Raw genomic sequence first — 24,149 nt, 5'->3', positions numbered from 1 at the left:
AAGCCTTTGGCAAATAACACATTGCAATAGATGGACTTGGATTTATGTGTAATGATTACTAGAGTGGCCTGATTATGACTGCGGATAATGTGGTTTTGTAGTTGTAATTGCAATGTATTATGTGTATTAATGTTCTTAATATTGTTTACATTTTAAATTGAAATGTTTATTTAATGGTATATTGGGGTATATCATTGTTTTTAAGGCATTGAATTATTGCCTACGTAGTAAGCCGCTTTGAGTCCCCCTCAGGATCAAGAAAGGCAGGATATAAATACAGTAAATAAATAAATTGCAGCTTCAGCAAGCCAAATGGGATTTACTTCCATAAACAAAACAACAGCTTTCAGGAGAAAATATGGGCAAAGGCAGCAGAAGTTTCTCTCTGCACTCCTAACCCTCCAACTGTTTATTCTCCACCTCCAGCTGCCATTTACTTTACTTTAATCTGGATGTTTAATTCCGATCAAAGCACCTGACACTGTTCTTAGTTCACCTTTGAAACAGCAACATACTTCCCTCCCCGACTTGTAGTAAAGAGCAATATTGAAAGAATAATGTTTGAAGGAGAAATGCTTCATCATTCATTCAAATTTTTCAGAGGGTGCAGTTGTACTACATATGCCTATTCAGTCCTAGTTCAATGTGATTTATTCCCTGGGAAAAACGTATTTTCCAAAGAAGTGGCATACCAATATAAACAAAGTAAATAAATCAATACAATTATTTTCCCAAAGAAGTGGCATACCAATATAAACAAAGCAAATAAATCAATAAATTAATAAAATCAGCCTTATTGCTCAAAATGTTAAAAGGAAAAAAAATGCCACAATTTATTAATTCATTTCTCTTACTTCATTTAATTCCACTTTGAGCTCCAATATGTGCATGTCCGGTATGTAACGGAGAAGGAAAAATATTTGCAAGGTCAGTAAAACAGAAACAACAGTAGCAGTAGTTGCTGTGTTCAGTGTGGATAGTTTGAGATTTTTAAAAACTGACCTTTGGAATAAAAATAACATTGCCTTCATTTCATAGATTAGATGGGAAGGCATTACTTGCTCTCTTAAGATTAATGGTGCATGGTGAACATTTTGTTGCTCTGTTCTCTAGCCCACAAATGTGCTCACTTATCTAAGATGTTCTGCTGTATGGAATAAAATTGTTCCCCCTTATGAAGCACATCGAGCGCCTGCCTTGATCCCAAGTATTAGATTTGGCAGTCATCAGATTCCTGCCAAGTAGATGTATATATTTGTGCATGCATATCCTGACAGAACAAACATTTTATTAATTCAATCACTCATTTGGCTACATGGGCAAACTGGAAGAAAGCACCTGATGATATAGATTCCTTTCCTTCCACTTTGGGTCAAATCAAGTGAAATTAGTTGTCGCCTTCCTATTTTATGGTGTGACAATTTTGTTTTGGGTGTTTGACAGTTCAACCCATCCCTTTCAGGAAATGCATAACCAACTTCCCAAGACAGTCACTTCCTGCTGAACATCAGAGCTAGTCTCGAAGTATTCCAAAGATATACTCTGGAGAATGTCCACAAAATCTATGTGGTGAAAATGAAAAAAGGCACTTTTTTCATCCAGGTATTACATGGATGTGAAATTCCATTCTCCTGTTATCTTATATGAAAAGCATATGCCTTATATCATGCTGAAAGACGCAGGCATCATTGCTATTGACAATCTCTCAAATTTCCCAGTGTACATTTGTATTGTCAACCTTTGCTGATAGACAAGACAAAAATTTCACTTGATGAAGCCATATTTATTTAAACCCAGCTCTGCCCCAATAATATATAAACTGGGAGCCAGATGTTGGATTTGTTGAAACAAAGGGAACAGAAATGAACATGTAAAACCACTTACTTCCCTGAAGTTTGTTCTCCAAATACTTTTCATCCTGCTGTACTTACTGAAGAAAAACATTTAGTTTGTGAAGAATTAAATTTCAGAAATGACAAGATTCCGCATCTGCATTCTCAAGCATATTCTGCTTTGTATGTGATTTGGGTAGTCCCTGGTTTAAGTAAACACGACTCTTTTCACAAGTCTAACAGTCCACATTCACTCATTTCCCCAAATAAAATAAAATGTCTGGAGTTGATTTTTCAGCCCTAAGTATTTAAAAAAATGACTTTGAAACAGTGTGAGAGAATGCTAAAGACCGGTTCCAGATACACCTGTCCATATTTAGATTTATGATTGCTAAGGTGAATAGTCAAAAGCAGAAAACTATGAGGTGGAAAACAAAAGAAAATTTCATCAGCAAGAGCTTCCACCTGTGACATGACAGAGTTTAGAAATTTCCTTTGTTGTGATGTTTCTTAATGACCTGAAGACTGGTGCTAACTGCTACATATAACTAAACAAGCACATCCAGGCCTGCAACTAGGAATAAACTACCAGGAAGTATTAAACTGTGACCTCATAAGGTATGCCAGGATTGCTACACAGCTCTGCAAAGGACACTACATGCAATCAGGTAAAGGAACTTCTTGATGGAAGGCTGAAATTGAAAAACAAGTGGTTACATACCTGTAGAATATGTCCTTTAACACAGTTTCTCCTGCAGCATTCGAAGACAACTGTTGCGCTTAACCACCAAACGCAGCTTATACCTGGTAGGTAAAGAGAACACACTTGATTTTAATTGAACCAACACCACCCAACAGAAAACAAGTGCAAAACTTTGCTGAAAGTCCTCAGTTTCGTTTCAGCCTGTGCTTGCATTTACTCCCCTTCTACACAGGCACTGTCTCTCCCCACTTCCCAGAGTTGCTACGTAGTGGTCTATAAATATTGGCCCAGCACTTGCTCGCTCCTCTACTTGCTCATGGCACAGGTCTGTGTTACTGTACACCATGGTATTGCTCGGCTGAAGTCTTCAGCTGCTCAGACAAAGGCATGAATTGGCTCCCTACCCTGCAGCTCTTAGCCTGCCTGGAAATACCATTTTGCTGCCAGTTTTACAGATGCTGTGGGCCTTTCCTGGAGGCTCGGATCAGACACAGAAGGGTAATTATGAGGCTTGTCTGAAGAAATGGAGCTTTCTCCAAGCAGGTGGAAAAGGGAGGAAAAGGGAAAGAGGAGGAGGGAAGAACTACCTTTGTTTTGGCTAAACTGCCTAATCTCCAGCCCCCTTTATAGCTCCATATATATAAATATTATTCAATTAGGATCATTAAATTTAATTACTGCATAATATGGACGTCAAACATTTCTGGAAGTGCATTCTATAAAACCAGATTCTATCCATGTGCTTTCTTTTCCACAAGTGTTTAAAAAGTAGTCAGACTTTGTAAACGGCAGCAAGGCATGATGACAGAAAAGAAAGAGTCATTTCAGAAGAGCAGTAAGAAATCTAGTGTGATCCATTTAGGCCATTAATACCAAACTATTTTGAAATTCAGGAAAAAATAGATAGTAGCAAGTAGAGTAGCATATGTTTTACAATCCTATTTTATAAAACATTCTAAATGTGGGTAAACAAAAGTATAATTTCAAATAAAGTCCATCTGAATTCAATAGGGCACGCTCCCAATCAATTCTGTATAGCCAAAGTGGGAACTGTGCAACACTTCGGATACTGCTGGATTAGAGATCTTCAAACATTCATCACCATTGGTTTCCCTATATTGGTTATAGCAGCTGGGAGTTGCTTATCAAAGGGCTGCATAACCCCACTCCTGGCATATAGCCTGAAGGTGTAACCTTGCAGTTACCTCCCTACATTTGATCTCCTGGATCAATCCTCACTCTCTCCATGGAGAAATAAATATGATGTTGGAGATCTTGCTAAAATGATTCTGGTGCCAATCAGAGCACTGTGATAGTAATGCATATAGATATCTTTCCGCAATGTTTAAAATTGAAAGGGTGTGGGTGAAGGAATCTAACAAAATTTCTGAGATTAATTCATTTATTTTAGCTTGATATTTCATGGATATCAACACAGTTCTGCATAAACACTAAGGATGTGGATGGATATCCAGGAAAACTCAAGACTCATTTAGCCTCAATGCTGCAGCTGGATTCCTTTTCATACAACCTTTCTCATTTTATGCTGAAGAAGACTAACATGGCTACTTCCTTCAAAACTACAATGCTAAAATCATTTTACTTAAAGCCATACTGCTTTAATGTTACTTGACTTTTAAACTACACATATAACTAACAATATAGCTTGACTAAAATGAGGTACATCTTCACATTTTCCAAATCCATATCAATTAGGGTTGGGTGGTTTCGTTCGTTAATTTCATAATTCGTTATTGATTCGTATTTAAATTAGCTTATGATCCGATATTGAGCCATGCAGGAACAACTAAAAATCGAAACGAATTTTTCAATTTATTTCGTAATTGGTTCGTAATTGGTTCGTAATTGGTTCGAAATCGTTTCGAAATTGTTTCGAAATCGTTTCGTTATTATTTCCGTATGTCCGGTGCAATTTTTATAGTTGTTTGTTTTATCAGTGATAAAAAAATAAATTATCACACCAACAGTCAACAACAGAGGGAGAGGGAAGCTTCAGAAGTTCCCCCTGTCCCATTTGGAGGTTTTTTTAGCGTACTGCGCAATCGCGTCCGCCATTAACGAATCAATTCAAAATTTACGAAATTTCGGAAATTTCGAAATTTTTAAAAGGGAAAATTTCGAAATTATTACAAAATACCAAATGCAAGGGCCACCTAAAAACGAAACGAGTTTAGAAACAAATTTTTCTGTTGTTACCCAGCCCTAATATCTATAGAATGATACAAGTCCACACTAGTAAGATTCAGAGGAAGACGCTTAGTTCAGTCCTAGCTAATCAGACTATCAGAAAACTATTTCCACCTCTTTGTCCTAGGTGTTTTTTTATTCCTGAATAAAATGTGCCACCATTAAAGAATGCCACTCCAAGCAACAGTCCTTATTAGAATGCTCCCTCTTAAAAGGATGGAGTGGATTGCCCAAAGCTGTCATCCATAAATTCTGTAACAATTTATAAACTCTTTTTCTCTCTCTCCATGTGAACACATTTACTTTCTGCTTTTACTCAAATGAGCTTAAGGCAGTGTACATTGATGTCCGCCTCACTTTATGCTAACAACATACTGAGGTAGGTCAGGATGACAGATTAATAATAGGTCCAAGCTCATCCACTGAGTTTCATAGCTCTGTGAGGACTTGAACATTAGTCTCTCAAGATCCTGTTTAGCACTTAACTCATTTGCTCTTCTGTGCTTCAATGGATTTGCATACTAAATTTAATGATTTCCCAACAATCCACTGCCACACTCTTTTCTTCAGTGGACAACATTTGCTAATTGGCAATCTCTTCCTCACTTACCCAATTCAATCACACGTATACTCGCTGCATGCAATTAAGGTAAAATTAAAATACTGAATTAACATTATACTATGGATAAAATAAAAATACCCCAAAATAAGTTGTACAAAGCAGATGTCACAAGAAAAGGAGCCATTTGGGGGGGGGGGGGGGTTATAAGATTCCAGAGTCATTTCATGTTTGAAGGAAGACAGAGAAAGGTAAATAGTCATGCTTCCCTATTACTGCATTTGAATTACTTGGGATCTTATATTTGCTCAGAACTTCATCTGGATCCGGACAAAATCAAACAGGCAAGAGAAAAATCTAGCCCTCCCCACTACGTACACAGAAAACAGTGTACTCACTATTCTTCCTGATTCACTTGATGATTCTGCTAGTAGCAAAATAGGTTTAACCATTTGATGCCATGGCATTATCTATTGGCTTCATGAACTCTGATGGGCTGAATTATGCACCTAATAAGAACAATCCTTTTCCATGCCAAAAAAGCTGTTGTGAATAGGAGTGAAACAATACCTCCTTTCCAAAAAAAAAAAAGGAAAAAAAAAAGGTAAGGTGCATCTGATGTAATTTGGAAAATTACATCTGATGTACTAGGCAGAGATAATGGATCCAGCAGAACAGCATAAAAATTGGGGTGTCAAAACTGCTTTTACTCATTGCAAATTAATTCTCCTCCATAAGTGAATAGCAGAAACACTACAGAGGTAGTCTATTCAAGAAGTGAGCTAATAGTCGGGTGCAGGATTTCCCAGGAAAATTCTGCAGGTGTGAGAATATTATCCATATTTATTGATGATTGCTCTTGCAGGCACAAGCTATACTAAATATAGCTAAGACTAGTGATCAAATTTACTAGAAATGGTAACTACAAAAAAGGGACCAAAAAATCTAGTTCATGTGAATGGATCTTTTCTATTTGGAACAAACATTGAATTTACTCAGTGTTCAGATAGATGTTGTTTCCATGATCTATCAATTCTATCTGTAGTATTGTATAATGGAAAGCCTCATGAAGAATGAAGTTGTGAGACTTTGAAGAAATGTCCTAAAATGTGGGGGGAAATTGGTCTTCAGAAGTACTTCTATGAAGCAATTTTTTTCAAGGCCAATGTAGATATAGAATATGCCTCAAACCATTTTGGTAGTACCTAATATAATAAACACTACATTCAGGGGAGCTTTGGGCATGAGTGATAGGTGCAAATACAGGAAGTGTGAATGAGGTGCACTTCCTGTATCCATGCATATCATAGAATCATAGAATCATAGAATCATAGAATCAAAGAGTTGGAAGAGACCTCATGGGCCATCCAGTCCAACCCCCTGCCAAGAAGCAGGAATATTGCATTCAAATCACCCCTGACAGATGGCCATCCAGCCTCTGTTTAAAAGCTTCCAAGGAAGGAGCCTCCACCACACTCCGGGGCAGAGAGTTCCACTGCTGAACGGCTCTCACAGTCAGGAAGTTCTTCCTAATGTTCAGATGGAATCTCCTTTCTTGTAGTTTGAAGCCATTGTTCCGTGTCCTAGTCTCCAAGGAAGCAGAAAACAAGCTTGCTCCCTCCTCCCTGTGGCTTCCTCTCACATATTTATACATGGCTATCATATCTCCTCTCAGCCTTCTCTTCTTCAGGCTAAACATGCCCAGTTCCCTAAGCCGCTCCTCATAGGGCTTGTTCTCCAGACCCTTGATCATTTTAGTCGCCCTCCTCTGGACACTTTCCAGCTTGTCAATATCTCTCTTGAATTGTGGTGCCCAGAATTGGACACAATATTCCAGATGTGGTCTAACCAAAGCAGAATAGAGGGGTAGCATTACTTCCTTAGATCTAGACACTATGCTCCTATTGATGCAGGCCAAAATCCCATTGGCTTTTTTTGCCGCCACATCACATTGTTGGCTCATGTTTAACTTGTTGTCCACGAGGACTCCAAGATCTTTTTCACACGTACTGCTCTCGAGCCAGGCGTCCCCCATTCTGTATCTTTGCATCTCATTTTTTCTGCCAAAGTGGAGTATCTTGCATTTGTCACTGTTGAACTTCATTTTGTTAGTTTTGGCCCATCTCTCTAATCTGTCAAGATCGTTTTGAATTCTGCTCCTGTCCTCTGGACTATTGGCTATCCCTCCCAATTTGGTGTCGTCTGCAAACTTGATGATCATGCCTTCTAGCCCTTCATCTAAGTCATTAATAAAGATGTTGAACAGGACCGGGCCCAGGACGGAACCCTGCGGCACTCCGCTCGTCACTTCTTTCCAAGATGAAGAGGAAGCATTAGTGAGCACTCTCTGTGTTCGTCCACTTAACCAATTACAGATCCACCTCACCGTAGTTTTGCCTAGCCCACATTGGACTAGTTTCCTTGCCAGAAGGTCATGGGGGACCTTGTCGAAGGCCTTACTGAAATCCAGGTACGCTACATCCACGGCATTCCCCGCATCTACCCAGCTTGTAGCTCTATCGAAGAAAGAGATCAGATTAGTCTGGCATGACTTGTTTTTGATAAATCCATGTTGACTATTAGCGATGACTGCATTTGTTTCTAAGTGTTTGCAGACCGCTTCCTTAACAATCTTTTCCAGAATCTTGCCCGGTATCGACGTGAGGCTGACCGGACGGTAGTTGTTTGGGTCATCCTTTTTTCCCTTCTTGAAGATTGGGACCACATTGGCCCTCCTCCAATCTGCTGGAACTTCTCCCGTTCTCCAAGAACTCTCAAAGATGGTTGCCAATGGTTCCGAAATGACTTCCGCTAGTTCCTTCAGTACTCTTGGGTGTAGTTGATCTGGCCCTGGGGACTTGAACTCATTAAGAGCGGCCAGGTATTCCTGGACGACTTCTTTCCCAATTTGGGGTTGGATGTCCTCCAATCCCTCATCCACTCCATCTTGCTGAGGTTGAAGACTCTCTTTTTGTGAGAAGACCGAGGCAAAGAAGGCATTAAGTAGTTCTGCCTTTTCCCTATCCCCTGTCAGCATTGCCCCATCTTCTCCTCGAAGAGGTCCTATCGCCTCCTTGTTTTTCCTTTTTCTACTGACATAAGAATAGAAGCCCTTTTTATTGTTTTTAATGTCCCTGGCAAGTCTGAGCTCGTTTTTTGCTTTAGCTTTGCGGACCTTTTCCCTACAGGTGTTGGCTATTTGTTTGAATTCTTCTTTGGTGATTTCTCCCTTTTTCCACTTCTTGTGCATGTCTCTTTTGTGTCTTAGCACAGTTAGAAGTTCTTTGGACATCCATTCTGGCCTCTTTGCACTTGTCCTATTTTTTCTCTTTGTTGGCACGGTTTGCAATTGCGCCTTGAGTATTTCACTCTTGAGAAGTTCCCATCCATCCGTAGCTCCCTTGTCTTTTAGTATCTGTGTCCACGGAATGCTGCTCAGCGTTTCCTTCATTTTTTGGAAATCAGCTCTCCTAAAGTCCAAAATGCGGGTTTGACTTGTCTTAGTTTCGGCCTTCCTTTGTACCTCAAATTGCAGGAGCACATGGTCACTTGCCCCTAAGGATCCTACCACTTCGACCGCATCGATCAGGTCCTCCACATTTGTTAGGATGAGATCAAGAGTAGCCAATCCCCTTGTTGCCTCTTCTACCTTCTGGACCATGAAATTGTCTGCAAGGCAAGCGAGAAATTTGTTGGACCTTGTACTCTTGGCCGAGTTTGTTTTCCAGCAAATATCGGGATAGTTGAAATCGCCCATGACTACTACATCTCTTTTCTGTGCCTGTTTGGTCAACTGTTGGCAGAAGACTTCATCAAGATCTTCCTCCTGGCTTGGGGGTCTGTAGTAGACGCCTACAACGACATCTTTTTGAGTCCCAGTTCCCTTGATTCTTATCCAGATGATTTCAAGCTGGTTTCCCAGATTGCTGTCTTGAATTTCTTCTGCAGCATAAGAGTTTTTGACATATAAGGCTACTCCGCCTCCTCTCCCCTTTGTTCGGTTTCTGTGAAAGAGGTTATACCCCTCGATATCTACATTCCAGCGATAGGAGTCATCCCACCAGGTTTCAGTGATGGCTATGATATCATATTTGTGGTGTTGTGCTAGAAGCTGGAGTTCGTCTTGTTTATTTCCCATGCTCTGTGCATTAGTGTAAAGACATGTGAGCCCCTGGGATCTTCCCTTGAGCTGTTTAATTGGGATTATTGTGCTTTTGGTACGTGGTCCTTGTTGTGTTTGTGCAGCCCTCCGTTTAGCCTTCTGGCGATTCCCAGACATTATGGGTAAAGTAGCGTTCGCAAGGCTGTTGTCCCCCTCCCCCGGTGGACCTAGTTTAAAGTGCGTCTAATGAGGTTTGCGAGTCTGTGAGCAAAAAAGTGTTTTCCTACTTGTGTGAGATGCACCCCATCCCTTGCCAGTAGGCCATCCTCCTGGAATAGCAGGCCATGGTCGAGGAAGCCAAAGCGTTCCTCCTGACACCATTTTCTAAGCCAGTCATTGACCTGTACTATTTTTCTGGCTCTTGTGGGTCCGTGTCTTACAACAGGGAGGAGGGATGAAAAGACCACCTGTACATTACATTCTTTTAGTATTGCTCCTAGAGCTCGAAAATCATTTGTGATCTTTTGAAACGTATGCCTTGCAGTATCATTGGTTCCTACATGAATCAACATGAGGGGAGGACGGTGATAGGGCTTGAGGAGCCTGGTGAGCCTCTGAGTGATATGGTGTATTTTTGCCCCCGGTAGGCAGCATATTTCTCGAGCCATCCCATCTGGTCTGGAAATGACAGCTTCCGTTCCTCTAAGGAGGGAGTCGCCTACTACCAAGACCTGTTTACTTTCAGGAATGACAGCGCCCCTTTTGTGCAATGTAGTGTGTAGGTCTCCAGAAAAGTGATCCTGTTGGTGTGAATTGTGTAGGTGAAAAGTGTTGTCCTCCTCCTCGACATCCCCGGTGCATTCGTCAAGGACAATCCATTGAGATTCGTCCGAGAGCCTATGGTTCTCCTGTATGTGTTCCTGTTGCTCCTGGTCTATGGTTGGGGATGGTACACCTGCAGGATTGTGCAAGTGTGAATGTTGTGAAGTGTTGTCCCTGTCAGGGCTATCCCCCGCACACTGATCAAGGATGAGCCACTGATCAGTATCTAAGCCATTCTGGTCTTCCCCAATATGTTGTGTTTCTTGGTCAGGTGCTAGTTGTGTGAGAATTTGGAATCTATTGTGTAACTGCAGCTGAGCGGAGGTATTCTGGGGAGGCTTCTGGGTCCTATGTGTCCTTCTAAGGGTGACATTTCTCCAAGCCTGAGGGTTGTCCACATCTGAGGTGCTGTTCTGTTGAGCCTCCCCGTAATGTTGGTGTGATATGGGCTGCGTGTCTAGGCCAGTGTGGTGAGTGGTGTCTAAGAAGAGCTCAAGTTCCTGAATGTCCTTAAGGGTCTTAATACGGTCCTCGAGTTGTCGTATCCTGTGTTCCATGCGAGTGATCTGTGTACACTTGGGGCAGATGTAATTGAGTAATTGTAGTGTGAAAAAGCTGAACATGCCACAGCTTGTGCATGAGATGGGAAGTTTCCGTGTTTGTTCCATCTGGAGGTTGCTAATGCTCTTGGTGTGTATCATTAACATCCTAAACTGCTTTCAGCACCAAAGGTTTGAAACCTTGGACTCTTTGTTCAGACAAAATATTCATGCTGTAGTGCTACATTCCTCACAAACTAATGAGGGCATAAGAAATATATGTGATGTGTGAGTTTACTCTTTATGAACAAGGCCATGGGGAAATGTGGCTTTCTGCAAAAAGGGATTAGAAGAGGAGAGCCTGGAAGAAAATCTCAGTATGGAGTGTGGTCTGCTGAAAGGCTATTATTAACTATTTTCTGCCTTTCCATTTAACGAGCATTCTGTTGCTCTTTAAGCACCAAGTTGCTTACCTATGGCTCTTAAGAATCTTTGTTTTCACATAATAAATACCTAGAGTCCTGGGACTAGACAGGAAGATCATACATGACTCCAAAAGACTCTTACTGTTGACACATAATTGTAGGTGCTTATTCATTATTAGCTGCAAAACTATTGATTGAACACTCAATAAATACACTATACTTTTTAGCCCCAGAAGTTTCTGTAGGGGAACTTTTTTAAAAGTGAAGTATATAGTTGACTTGCAACCTTGCCTTTCCTTGCTTACAAAATTAATAAATTCTGAAGTTAAAAGTTCATCTACAACCTGTATCTAAATTATATTTTAATAAAGAGACCTAAACATCTCAAAGAATGGAATCCGTGTAAGGTTCATATCTGTAAAGCACAGATTATAGTCTAGGACTATAATCAGGTGTGTCAGTGATTGAATAGCACTTACATCTGTTTACAACACATGTGATGATGCCTCTGACAAAACCATTTCTGGTATGGCTCAGTTTTGCAAAACTAAAGTTATCAGATAGATGGATGATTACAATGTGTAGACTGTCTCCAGTTCATATTAATCAATGTAAATATTAGGCATATTTCAGTTTTAAAAGTATTCAAAAAATAGGCTTTGTTTTAGGAAGACTTTTGGACACATATGGCTACTGACCAGACCAGAGGCCTAATTCTTTTCGTTGCTTACAAAAGTTAACTAGAACTAAAACAGCATAACACAAGTACACTCTGCCGGTGGAGAAAGTGAAAGAAAGTACTAGAAAGGGAGACAAAGAGGGTGGTGATAGGAAGTAGTCTCCAAACTCTTATCTTAACTTGAGAAGATATAGATTAATACTTTGTGTTTAGGTTTTTAGAGACTTGGCTTGAGATAATCAACAGAATTCCAGGAGAACCTTACTTCATTAGATTGCTAAAGAGAGATGCTACATGTTAAAGGGGGGGAGGGGGGATCTCAATTGTTGGTTTGCTTATTTATGGCTTTCTTGTTCTAACTGTTGCATTTCAAATGTGTTTAGTTTTGAATCAATGTTTCTTGAAACTTATTGATCCGCTCTTCTCTCTTGTAGTGTTGGAATCTGTTCCTATTCTTACCATGTTATTTCAGCTTCTAGAATCAACTGATTCGAGAAAGAAGTAATGTCCTCCATGAAAGGATCTACTCTGTTAACTGTGAGTACACATGTACACATTTTAGTGCAGTGTCATGTAGCTGGATACATCCACGTGTAAATTTATAGATTTTATAAGACCTTCAATGTGAAGGGGTCAAAGATTGAAACTTTACTTTTGGGGATTCCACTGCCCAGAATCCCTCAGACAGGGTGGACTTCTTCAAATTTGAATGGTTTGGCCACATTTAAAATCAGTTCTAGTCTCTTTAAACTGGGCCTGAAGTAAAGTGGCTTTCACTATGATTTCTCTAGTATTCGGGAAATTTTGTACTAGAATCTTTCTAGTGAGTCTCAAAAGTGCTCCTGCTTTGTTTTTTGTTCAAACAGATTAATATGGCTATCCTTTTGAATGATTCCTGACTATTACAAGCCCTATCAATCTGTTCCAAAGGGAAAAAATAACTTGTGTTGTTGTAGAGGTAAAAGTAGTAGATAATAACATCAAAGAGAAAACTGGCATGGGAAAAACATACTTCATTTTTTTTCCTAGTATTGTCCTCTGCATAACAGCACATAAATAAAACTATGAAACCATAATACAAAGCCTGGCTTGGCTTTATGGACCACAACTTGTGTGCTAATTATATTTAAAACAAAATAAAATGTCTGCATGTAGAACAATAATACATTTATTAATCTTCTTCCTTGTTAAATGTGGAAATACTCATTGATGCTGCTAGCATAAAAATAAATTGCTTTTGTCAGTTATTTTAGGCTCTGATTTTGCTCATCATTCATAGAATAGTAAAGATTTATCTAAGTCTGGCATCTATGTTGGCAGGAATTACTCTATTTAAGCTGCATGAACAAACTGCCAGGTCATTAAACGGGTTCACACATTTGAAATCACCATAGTGGGAAATCATTAGCACTACTGTTGGCAATGTCTGCTCATGGCATCTATGATTAACTACTATCTCCACCGCAGGAAATAATCTTCCAGGCTGACTGCACTGTTCTGCAAATCTCAATGACAAGTTTGCAAGAATTCATCCAGTACTTGAGCTAGACTGGCAAAATTGTATATTATTTATTTTTTATCAAAAGCATTGCATAAATTAGTATAAAATAGAGGGTGTCCAGGCGGCTAAATATCTTTTGACCAAAAACAAGCAACAGCAATGGCATTGTTTGTAGCCTCCAACAATTCCTCCTCTGTACATGACGCAGGGCACAATGGACAAGCATACAGATGCAGACTTGTCTGTTCTGCTCCACAGTCACACAAGGCATGGGATTCTTTTAGGTAATGCCATTTTGCCTGGTTGTCTTTTGATCTGCCCACTCCGCTTCTGAGTCTATTCAGGGACTTACAGGTTGCCCATTCTTGGTTTGCCCCTGAAGGAAGACCTTCGTGGGAGGCCATCCGGTTGGAATTTCCTGATTTAGCTGCCCAGAGGGATACCCTTGCTGTTGCTGTAGTGACACCAAGAGGAGTGGTAGTTCTCATAAAGCTTTTCCTTGATTTGAGTCTATTGGGAGGAGGCTGATAGCCATGTAGTGGATGGCTTTCACAGTGTTCAACCTTATTTCTTTCATATTTAGCAGCAACTTCCCATCGCACATTGGGGGGGGGGGGGCAATGCCAGCTACTTTGTAGAGTTTATCAACAGGGATAGGTTTAAGACACCCTGTGATTATTCCACATGTTTCATTCAATGCTATGTTCACCTACTTTGCATGGGCAGACCTATGCCAAACAGGGCAGGTATACTCAGCAGTTGAGTAAGACAAGGCTAGGACTGATGTTCTTACTAATTTTGGGTCTGCACCCCATGTGCTGCCAGTAAGTTTTCGCAGGATGTTATTGTGTGCAGCTACTTTGTGCTTGGTGTTCAAGCAGTGTTTCTTATATGCTAGTGTTCGATCTAAACTGACACCAAGATATTTAGGATGGAAACAATGTTCAAGTCCTTGATCTTCCCAGGTGACTTTCAATTTCCTTTTGGCTTCACGTTTGTGTAGATGGAAAGCACATACTTGTGTTTTGGCAGGGTTAGGCTTCAGGTGGTTATCTTTGTAGTAGCTGGAGAGATCTTTCAAGGCATCAGTAAGTTGGATTTCAACAGTTTCAAAGTCTTTTGCTTGTGTTGTTAGGCCAAGGTCATCAGCACATATAAAGCTCTTTGTGAATGGTGGTTGTGGTTGATCATTTGTAAAGATATTAAACAAGGTCAGTGCAAAAACGCTGCCTTGGGGTAAACCATTATTTTGCCTCTCTACTGTCTATCAAAGCCCTTTTCAGGATTTTCCCATTGAATTTTACAGAATCCTTCAGAGCCCTCACACTAAGGTTATGAGACAGCTTTCAGCATAATTTCCATTTTAATCTGACATATACTGGTAAGGAGGTACAATGAAACAATCATCCACACAACTCTGCAATCAGTCAAAAAAAATCCAAGTTGCAATGCAAAAAAAAAAAACTGGACTTTTCAAAGCTTGTTTCCTTAATATTGGAAGCACAAGAGCCCAGAAAAATTCCTATGATCAGCTGGCAATGTGGGACAGAACAACAGATAAGATCTGTCATCTGAAATACAACATGGCTACATTTACTAGATTTGTTGAAATGCTAACAACTATGCCCCTAGGTCTAGTAGGTAAAAGGTATGTCTTTTGTGAGATTAAGATTTAAACCAATTAAAGAATTCCTTATAACTGTACATTCTTTTAACTTTAATTAAATAGCATTTTGATGTATTAACAAATGGCTAATTAGAGTTAAAGACATGAATTACCTAATCATTTAAGCAGCCTCATCCTTTCTGCCTGTAAAAAAAGTGAGGGAAGTCTTATTTTCTTATTGATACAGTTGTTAGTAAAACTGACCCTCAACTGTAAACTTCTGCAGGATTTCTACAACCAAGGGTGGGGGAGGGCATTTTAAGCAATGAAATAGAGGTGAATCACACCTAAAGGAATATAAAATTGGAAGTATTTTAAAGGGTGAGCAAGAAGGAACTGGATTTCCATATCATTAATGGTAGAGCACCTACTTCAAATACAGAAAGTTCAGGTTCACTCCTTGGGTATGGATTTCACTCAGAGTATAATTAGTGAAAAGTTCTACCCGAAATCCTGAAGAGTTACCATTAGTTTACTGCATGTGCTATTGAGGTAGATGCATAAATACACAATTACTTCCAGCATTACTTCAAATAGAAAAAGGGGTGTGGGTTGGCAAGAAACATTTCTCAAAATTTGCAATTATTTGCACAACTAATTAATAGATTTCACCTTAGTTTAATTTCTTTTGGGGAGCTCCTTTGGACATTAGATTTTCCAGTCACAAGCCTGTATGTTCTGTATGCCATAACATTATAGTAAAGTGTGTCAAATTGCTATGATTCTGGAATGTGGCTACAGCATCACTAATTTTGTTTTACATATATTTCAAAATGTTTCAGTGGTCTACACAATCTAATAGGTAAACTAATAATCACCAGCTGAGAGCGAAAGACCAAGCAAAGAATGTGATTTCTTCCAAAGCTTTCCACAGGTAGTCCATCTTTTTATGGGGGTCTGATGACCACCAACAGCTGCATGACTCCCTTCACTCCCAGCTGGACTCTTTTTGCTGGGAATGCTTTGGACACACAGCTGCAGAGGAGGAAGGGAATGAATCAGTTATACGAAGTGAGTGGAGATCACTTAAAGCAGACTAAATATTTCAGTTAGTATCAAATTCCTTCTTAAAACATATTGCTAGCATATGTAGGTTCAGACAGACCATTAGAAATGGACCAGCTCATCTGTAAGATAAGGCATGAATAAAGACTTAAAATTTCAGGAAACCTATTAAAGAATAACCCAGCCTTTGTCAAGTTTCAATTCTCACATCACTATGAGATCCATGCTCGGAGAGGACTTGTTACTACAGGATGAATGCATTTATGTGATTTGCTTATAAGCTTTGATATTTGAAATTGTGCTAAAAATTCCCATCGTAACATTAATTGTGTTGTCTTAATGGGTGGGGATCTACACAGATCACATATGTCCATTTATTGCTTAACAAATGCAACTTCAAGAGGAAAAAGATCCATCACAGATCAAACAGCAAAGATAAAAAATTCATAGCTTTGACATTGCCAACTTTTGAGTAATTAAGTCATGTGTACACATGCACATGTACATCTATCTCTATACACTCAAAACCAGCCTCAGTTTTGAAGAAAAAGTAGAAGGTGCTAAAAAGATACACTTTCCAAGCTGCAAAACAGAAACGTATCCTGGGACTTCCACAAATGATTCGACCAGCCTATTCAAGAACGAATACATTTTGTGAATATTCACAGTTTTTTTTCATACTTGTAAATAAGCTGTGGAAGAAAGGAGAACTTTTTGCGATACCTGGAAGAAATCCAAGCTTCTAGATGTTAAATGTTAAGATTAAACACTCTGGGGTTTTGATGGGGTTATTTAAATGGTCAAAATCATTTACCCATCTGTCTAACCTCCTTCCATGAGTGGGAACTGGCTTACAAAATTCTAGATCAATTGTTAGCTTGAAAAAACAATCCCTATGGACAAAATAATAAGTCTATTGCTCATTATTATGGCTCCTTGGCAAAATCTTGCAATGGCTTGAGACAGGCGGAACTTGGCATGAAAAATGTAAAAGCTGATCAGTGCTTGAAATGTTTTTAAAAAACCAGATACAGAACTGAACTCAAAGTCCTAGTTCTATAAGTATTTATTGGAAAGAACAAATCCAGAAGACTGCACTTCTGTTAAAACAATACAACATGGATAAAACAAAAGCTGATCTGTATTAAATAGGTGTCATGGCACAGCACATGTCTGATTTACTTTGTCCTCAGTGTTAATACCTTTTCCATTTCCCAAGTCATAACTCATGATAAAAATGAATAATCCAATAGTGACAGTAATCTGTGTCTTAGTTGTATTACACTGTATACAATTTGCAGAAAAACTATATTATATAAAATATACTGCTAAGAAAAGAAACACTGAATCCCACCTAAATTCCTATTTGCATAAGCTACATGAAGACATTATAGACTTTAACGCTTAAAACTCATATTTCAGTTTTAAGTTGGGGCCTTATCTGTCAGTCAGGAAAAAAATAACTTGCTTGGTTGGCCATTTATATTCTTTCCTAAACTTATAAATTGGTCCTTGTTATCCATTGATTCTGGGTTTTTTTAATCCCAAAACAAACCTTGATTTTGCCATTTTATATAGGGAACACCATTTTACTACAGAATTGTAATGTAATGGGATTTAAGCATCCATGGATTTTGTTATCTATGAAAAGGTATTACGAGCCCATTGTATTTCATGATTTCAGTGATCAATGCATACAATGAAAACTTAAAACAACCCAGAAATAGACAGAATTATTTGAGCAATTTTAACAGATTAAAATTTTCTACTGACATAATTATCAAATCCTAATAAGAACTTCCACAGGAATGCATACCACAGCAGAAAAGGCCCTCTATCATGTCCAATGCAATGTACTTCTCCCACTAGTGTAACTTAGAAGGCAGCCCTCTCCAACATGTCAATGTTCAGGTAGTCATGTATTGTCACAACCTAAAATATAGTGGTCCTAGGCCATTTAGAACTTTTAATATCATCACAAACACGTTGAATTGGGATTGGAGATATACCAGTAGTCAATATAATTTATTTAAATGCACCACATTAAGGTATGGAAAGAATATTTTAAAATGTTTGAAATACAAATTGAATATACCTTATCAAAAATGCTTTGAATAGGAAGTGTTTTAGATTTTGGAATATTTGCATGTACATCAAAACATGTCTGAGAGGTGTGACCCAATTCCAAACACAAAATTCATTTATGGCTTATATTCGAATTAAACACATAAACTGATTAGTATGTACACAATACTTTAATAATTCTGTACATGAAATAAAGCAACAATGTCATTACCTCAGACACCCATGGATTTTTTTATTATTATTATTTTGGAGCATTTTAGATTTTCATATACGGGACAGTCAAGCTCTATGATAAAAAACATGTCCTTCACATAGTGAGAAATCTTGATGATAAGAATTTTGAACTGAAGAGAAACTTTGCAATTCAGGATTTATTCTGCCCAAAATTTGCATGTGGCTGTATTGTACATATTCTATGCATTTTCTTGACAAGAATTAATATGTTTGCAATACAGTATTATTTTCTATTTAACGAATACTGTTTTCTAAAATAAACAATATAATCTGAGTAAATCTTCAAAAACAGTGTGGTTTTTGATGTCTTTCTCACATCAAGAAAATAGCTGCTGTAAGTACTCATTGCTGCCTTCAGGCAGAAACCTGGTGAATAATTGCATTTCTAGTAATGTGGATTTTATAAGGTGTTCCCAACAGCAGTCCAGTTGCTACCTTTTGTTCTAGCTGTAGTCTAACTGTGTATGAACTACTTCTCAAAGTACCTGGCAAATTTATCACAGCAAGGTTCCACTCCTAGTCTTTCTGAGCCTGGTCCAAACAAGTTTGTCTTGTGGGAATAACTCTGCTAAGTAATAGATTGCATTTTGTTTTGTCTTTTCAGGGACATAATCCTGTACATCACTTAATTATTGGCCTACTGTGTTCTACATTTATATGTGGACTTCTTAAACATCTTACATTCTGAATGTTCAATGCAGCAACAATGTTTTCCAGACTATTTCAAGCAGTGGTCCCTGATGAAGTATCCATTTACAGACATTTTAATTAAAGCACACTATAGAAGAATTAAGATAAATTGTCAAAGGGAAATTGAAGTAATAACTTTTCACCCTCAAGAGACCTAGCTCTAGAACACAGCTTGGGTCACAGGTGCAGACGACTCACAAAAGCACACAGTTTTTCTGGCTGAAGTGCTTCACACACAGAGAAAACAAGAACGAGAATAGCACCAAGGCTTAGAATTACTGTTACAGTTCTATCACCTCTCTTTCAGCATAATTATTGTTCACTACTCTTTAGTGGGATTTTTACCCAAAGGCACTAGTCAGCTTATTGGTGTAATTTAGATATAACGGCTTCCTATAACGTTAAATAACTGAGGTCAGTATTGGGTTCATATGTTCTGTTCTCAGTTCCTTTTCACATTCCAAGGAAGACGTCAAAAGAACCAATTGCTTAATTTATACTAGCCAATGACATTCATATTCATGAAACTGTGGTTTCTTTAAATCCGTGTTTCCAAACCTTGGATCCACCAGGCGCTTTGCACCAATACCCAGAAATCCCAGCCAGCTTACCCAGCTGTTAGGAATTGTGGGAGCTGGAGTCCAAAAAAAAACACGGAGAACCAACTACTGGGAACCACTTTGAATTATGGCCTGAAAACAAGACAAGGCATGCCATAGAATTGCAAAGAGACACTTAGAACATAAGAAATTATAATCATTATAAGTACACTAACTTACATCAACAGGTATGTGTTTCTAGAAGTCACTTAAGTATTACTGATATCGCAGAATACCCATAAACATGTTTAAATACCAAAGAAGCAGTCCAAATTTGTACAACATATAGACTCCATTAACTCTGATCAGGAGAATCTAAAGTTGGTTGGGCCTTTCGGACCATGTCCCCACAAAAATCTGTGCCCTATTTTTTTAAAGGTTACTAAGGAGATGGAGGTGACAGAGTGTTTTAAATGGAATGAAAACAAAGGGAGCAGTAGGGGGGACAGCTAAAAAGCAGAGGAAGCTCGATTTTGATTGAACTGGGAATTGTGTAGACCATGGGTTGTGTGTAGTCTACTAAAGCTTTCAATACAATCTCACATACACCTCCAAACTCTTTATCACTGTAATGAAAATCAGTCCAGAAGCATTCAGAGATGGGAAAATCCATAATTTCAAGGCAATTTCAACCATTTAAGAGCTCCCCCCTTCCCATCATGCCCCAAACAAGACACATCTAGTTTTGGGGGGCAGGAATGAGAGAGTGTAGCGCTGGTTACATAATTAAAAGAGCTTTGGTTACACATCTGTGAAGTTTGCCTTACCTATCTAGCCTGTAGACAAATTTGGTTACATATAGAATTTAGTATATTAGCAAAACATTAGAAGTGGTATGAAGTCCAATTAAACAAGATATGCGTTCTAAATATATATTTCATAGTTCCCAAATGCAATAGATTCAACTCATCCAATGAAAACGCCAAAACCTATACCTGCACATGACACAGTCATATTTCAGGCATTGCCCCTTTTCTGCTAAATAAGACAAGACCAGATTATTTTTAAAATCATAACTAGGTGTGTCCAGAAATTGGTTTCTGTTTTAACTTAATTCAATATGGAACATACAAATTAATTCTAGCTATTGTACCTGTGCAAACACCCAACTTTCTTGAAGTAATCAAAAAACATTTTCTTCTCTGGTTCATAGTAATAAAACCATACAACACAATAAACATTTTCCATGTTTGACTCCAATATATTTAGGTTCTCTGCCTACAAACTCCATTGCTTTTGTTATTTTTCGTTATAGCGGATCCCTTCAGATTCCTGTTTCAAACATTTTTGTGATACACTTCTAAAAAAATTTAAGAATCATGCATGAGAACTGCAACAAAATTGTTGCAACTTGTACTATTCTACTTTTCATTTTGGCTGCTGTCAAAAATTTTGGGTTTAAAATAAGTTGTTTTTGAGTAATAAGAACTTGTAGTTTTTTAATTCCATCACAATTATGATTAGCCTTAATGACAGTTTACTGAAAGATGCCAAGTACAAACCATAGTTTGTAATTCTACTTCATTCACAAGATGTATATAAATATGTGCTAAAAGAGAACAAAATTCAGACAATCATGTGTCCTGCAACTTATGCCAAAAGCATTAATTGAAAAAGCCAAGTTATATAGCATATGAATAAAAGTATAACAAACTAGACATATTGGTATTTTTCTAATGTCTGTTCCTCAAACCCTTTACATCATTCTTATTTTCCAAGGTTAAACCTTAGCTATATTGTTGAATATAGCCAGGTGGTCTGAGTTGAACATAGCAAATGATTGGTTAGTGCAGGAAATTTGCAATGTAACATGTTTGCCCTTAAAGCATTCAGGAACGTGTCAGATAGCAAGGCTAGTTAAAAAATTGGGACAAAGTGTTAATTGGTCTGTTACTTTGCCATGAATACTTTGCTGCCTCAAAATCCAGGCTATCACTATCCCAATGTCATTTTTGTGCAGCAGAAGAGTGGCTATGCTTTGTAACATAAAACACCCCAAAAGTACACAGCAGCTGTTCACATTTGTAAGAAAAGTCTGTTATAGTAATGATGTCATGGAAAAAGTCTGGAATCGATTAAAATGTATCAGACAGGCAAGCCATTCAATCCCTTCTGAACAATACATGTTCACATATTGCACCATGTGTGTTGCAATGCAAGGCAGCACACGGACCTCTTTTCAGAATGCTATCACAACCAGGCAATTTGCATGCTTTTGAAGTTTGATTTAATGGAGCTCTGTGCTCACTACTGGATAGTAATTAATCTGCAAAGAAACTGGATTAGGCAATTGCCAAATGAATAGCCTAGGAGCAATGCCCCATAGCTTACTTTGCAAAACCGAAGGTAAATGTTTGGATGCTTGGATGACTAACAATTTGAAGGAAAATCTTGTTATATTTGTTCCACAACTAAAAAAAAAGTGTCCCATCATTGAGGAAGGTTTTTCTTAATTGTGCATAAAAGAACCAAGCAAATTGCCAATTTTTGATAATGCCCATTTCTGTTACTAATAATAGAAGGTTTTTGTTCTGTCACAATAATTCATACAACTTTGTACCAAATTTAACTTCTGATTCTCTGAGTTTTTCATTAACACAACAATTACAGTATAAATTCAACACAACTGGTTTATTAATCTGCAGTTAATATTTATTATACAAAGCTGAATTTAGTGCATAGAGTCATATGATATAACTCTTTCTGTATATTTTAGAAATAATTTCTCTTTACTTTTTTCATAGATCTTAAAAATTATCTGGGAGGAAAAAAAATCCAGGGTCTTGTGAGTTTCTAGGCTGTAGGTTTCTCTGGTCTCAAGGAAGGAAGGAGAAATTGCACTGTCCATTTTGAAGCAATACTTATGGTTCAATTCTCCAAGGTTGGGATTTTGCTAGGCAGCAGGCTTGATCCAGCTGTGGAAAATTAATTAATTCCCCTGGGCACAATGCAAGGAATTATAAGACAAATCATCTTTTCTAAGGATCAGAGTGGATGACTATGTCAGAAGCTAGGCTGATACGGATGCAATCCAAATGGACAAGAAGCTAAAACTGACAGCTGGGGTATGTTGATAAAATTAATCCCTTACATCAGTTTTGAAGAACAAAGACAACTATTGTGCCAAATAGCACAGAGAAATGTGTGCTAAGTATCATAACACAAAGACTAAAACTGGAGGGGAACATCGCAGTAGAAATGTCCCACTTGTTTCTGAAATCTGGTTTTGAATAGCAGGATTCGGTATATCCATGCAATGTTGGTGTTGCTGTTTGAATAAAATCCCAGAGACCCAAGAATATATACTGAGTACTAAAACCGGAATGTCACAGTCATATAAATCCACTGCTTGTTATACCAAAGTTTCTCCATTACAGCAGTAGGATTTAGAGATGATAGCTCTTGTTGTTACTTCTGTTATTGGTCTGAGGTATGTGTTACCAGCAAATCTCAGAATATCTTCTGTTTACACATCTTGAACAAAGAGCACAGGCAAGAAAATGTTGAAGTGGAAATAAATCAAGACATCAGAGATCCTTGAATCACTGTGCACAATTAGTGCACAGATCAAAAATATTGTGCAAGCTTTGCAGTTCTCCAGAACTCTTTATCAAGTAAAATGTTGAGAAAAGAAAAGGGCTGGTGGTGTAGTCATGCATAGCTGGACACATAAGCAGTCCAAAATCAAATTGTTAATTCCATGTAGAGTAGACCCACCAAATCAGTGTAAATTACTTAACTTCTGACTTCACAACTTATTTTTGATTCAGTGAATACACTCTAGTAACTTAATTTAGTTCTCAAGACCCATTTCCACTTATTATCAGGATGGAATTTGTCTCATGGTTTATATAGGCCCTTGGTATCTGTTGGGGTTTGGTTTCAGGAACCCCCCCCCCCCCCCCATTGATACCAAAATCCATGGATGCTCAAGTCTCATTATATATGAGTGTTGTAAAAAGGTCTTCTTTATATCAAATGGCACAATCAAGATTTGGCTTTGGATTTTAAAAACTATTTTCAAGCCATAGATCGTACAAACCATGGATGTAAGATATATGGATAAAGAGGGACAACTGTAAACCATTACAGCAAACATCTCAACAAAGTAATCATCTGGGAAAGAACATTCCTATGGCATAGATTTGTCCCACCGAATCACTATCTCTAAAATATATGCTGTTTGACTATAGCGAAAATGTCCGAGTTACATTTATAGTTAAAAATTAGGGATCACAGTAGCCATGAGCCAGATCAGTGAATATAACTGTGTGAACAGCATGCAATAGACCAGTCTTTGATAAACACTATATATAAACGTGAGGTTGTCAGCACTTTGACCACGAACAATAGGCAATAGCAAGCCAGGCAGCATTTATATCAAGAGCCATTTTTTTTCTTATGCTACAAATGAATTAAAAGGAAAGTTAATCATTCAGAATGTTGTGTCTTGCATATATTTTTAGACCAATATCCCAGACACGCAACACTGATTCTTCT

The 24,149-nt window shown here is 38.2% G+C and overlaps 1 protein-coding gene across 3 annotated transcripts in view; it reads right to left on the bottom strand.

The window, feature by feature from the left end:
• Positions 1 to 24,149, bottom strand: part of BMPR1B (bone morphogenetic protein receptor type 1B) — a 236,160-nt gene that overhangs the window by 120,162 nt on the left and 91,849 nt on the right. For all 3 annotated transcript variants that reach the window (XM_060779213.2, XM_067468601.1, XM_060779214.2), the window contains exon 2: positions 2,554 to 2,636. The gene's annotated coding sequence lies outside the window, so the exon portion shown is untranslated. The remainder of the gene's footprint in view (positions 1 to 2,553; positions 2,637 to 24,149) is intronic.

The sequence above is a fragment of the Anolis sagrei genome, chromosome 5, assembly GCF_037176765.1.
Source record: "Anolis sagrei isolate rAnoSag1 chromosome 5, rAnoSag1.mat, whole genome shotgun sequence".
Lineage (NCBI taxonomy): Eukaryota > Metazoa > Chordata > Lepidosauria > Squamata > Dactyloidae > Anolis > Anolis sagrei.
This window is presented reverse-complemented; position numbering and strand designations above follow the sequence as displayed.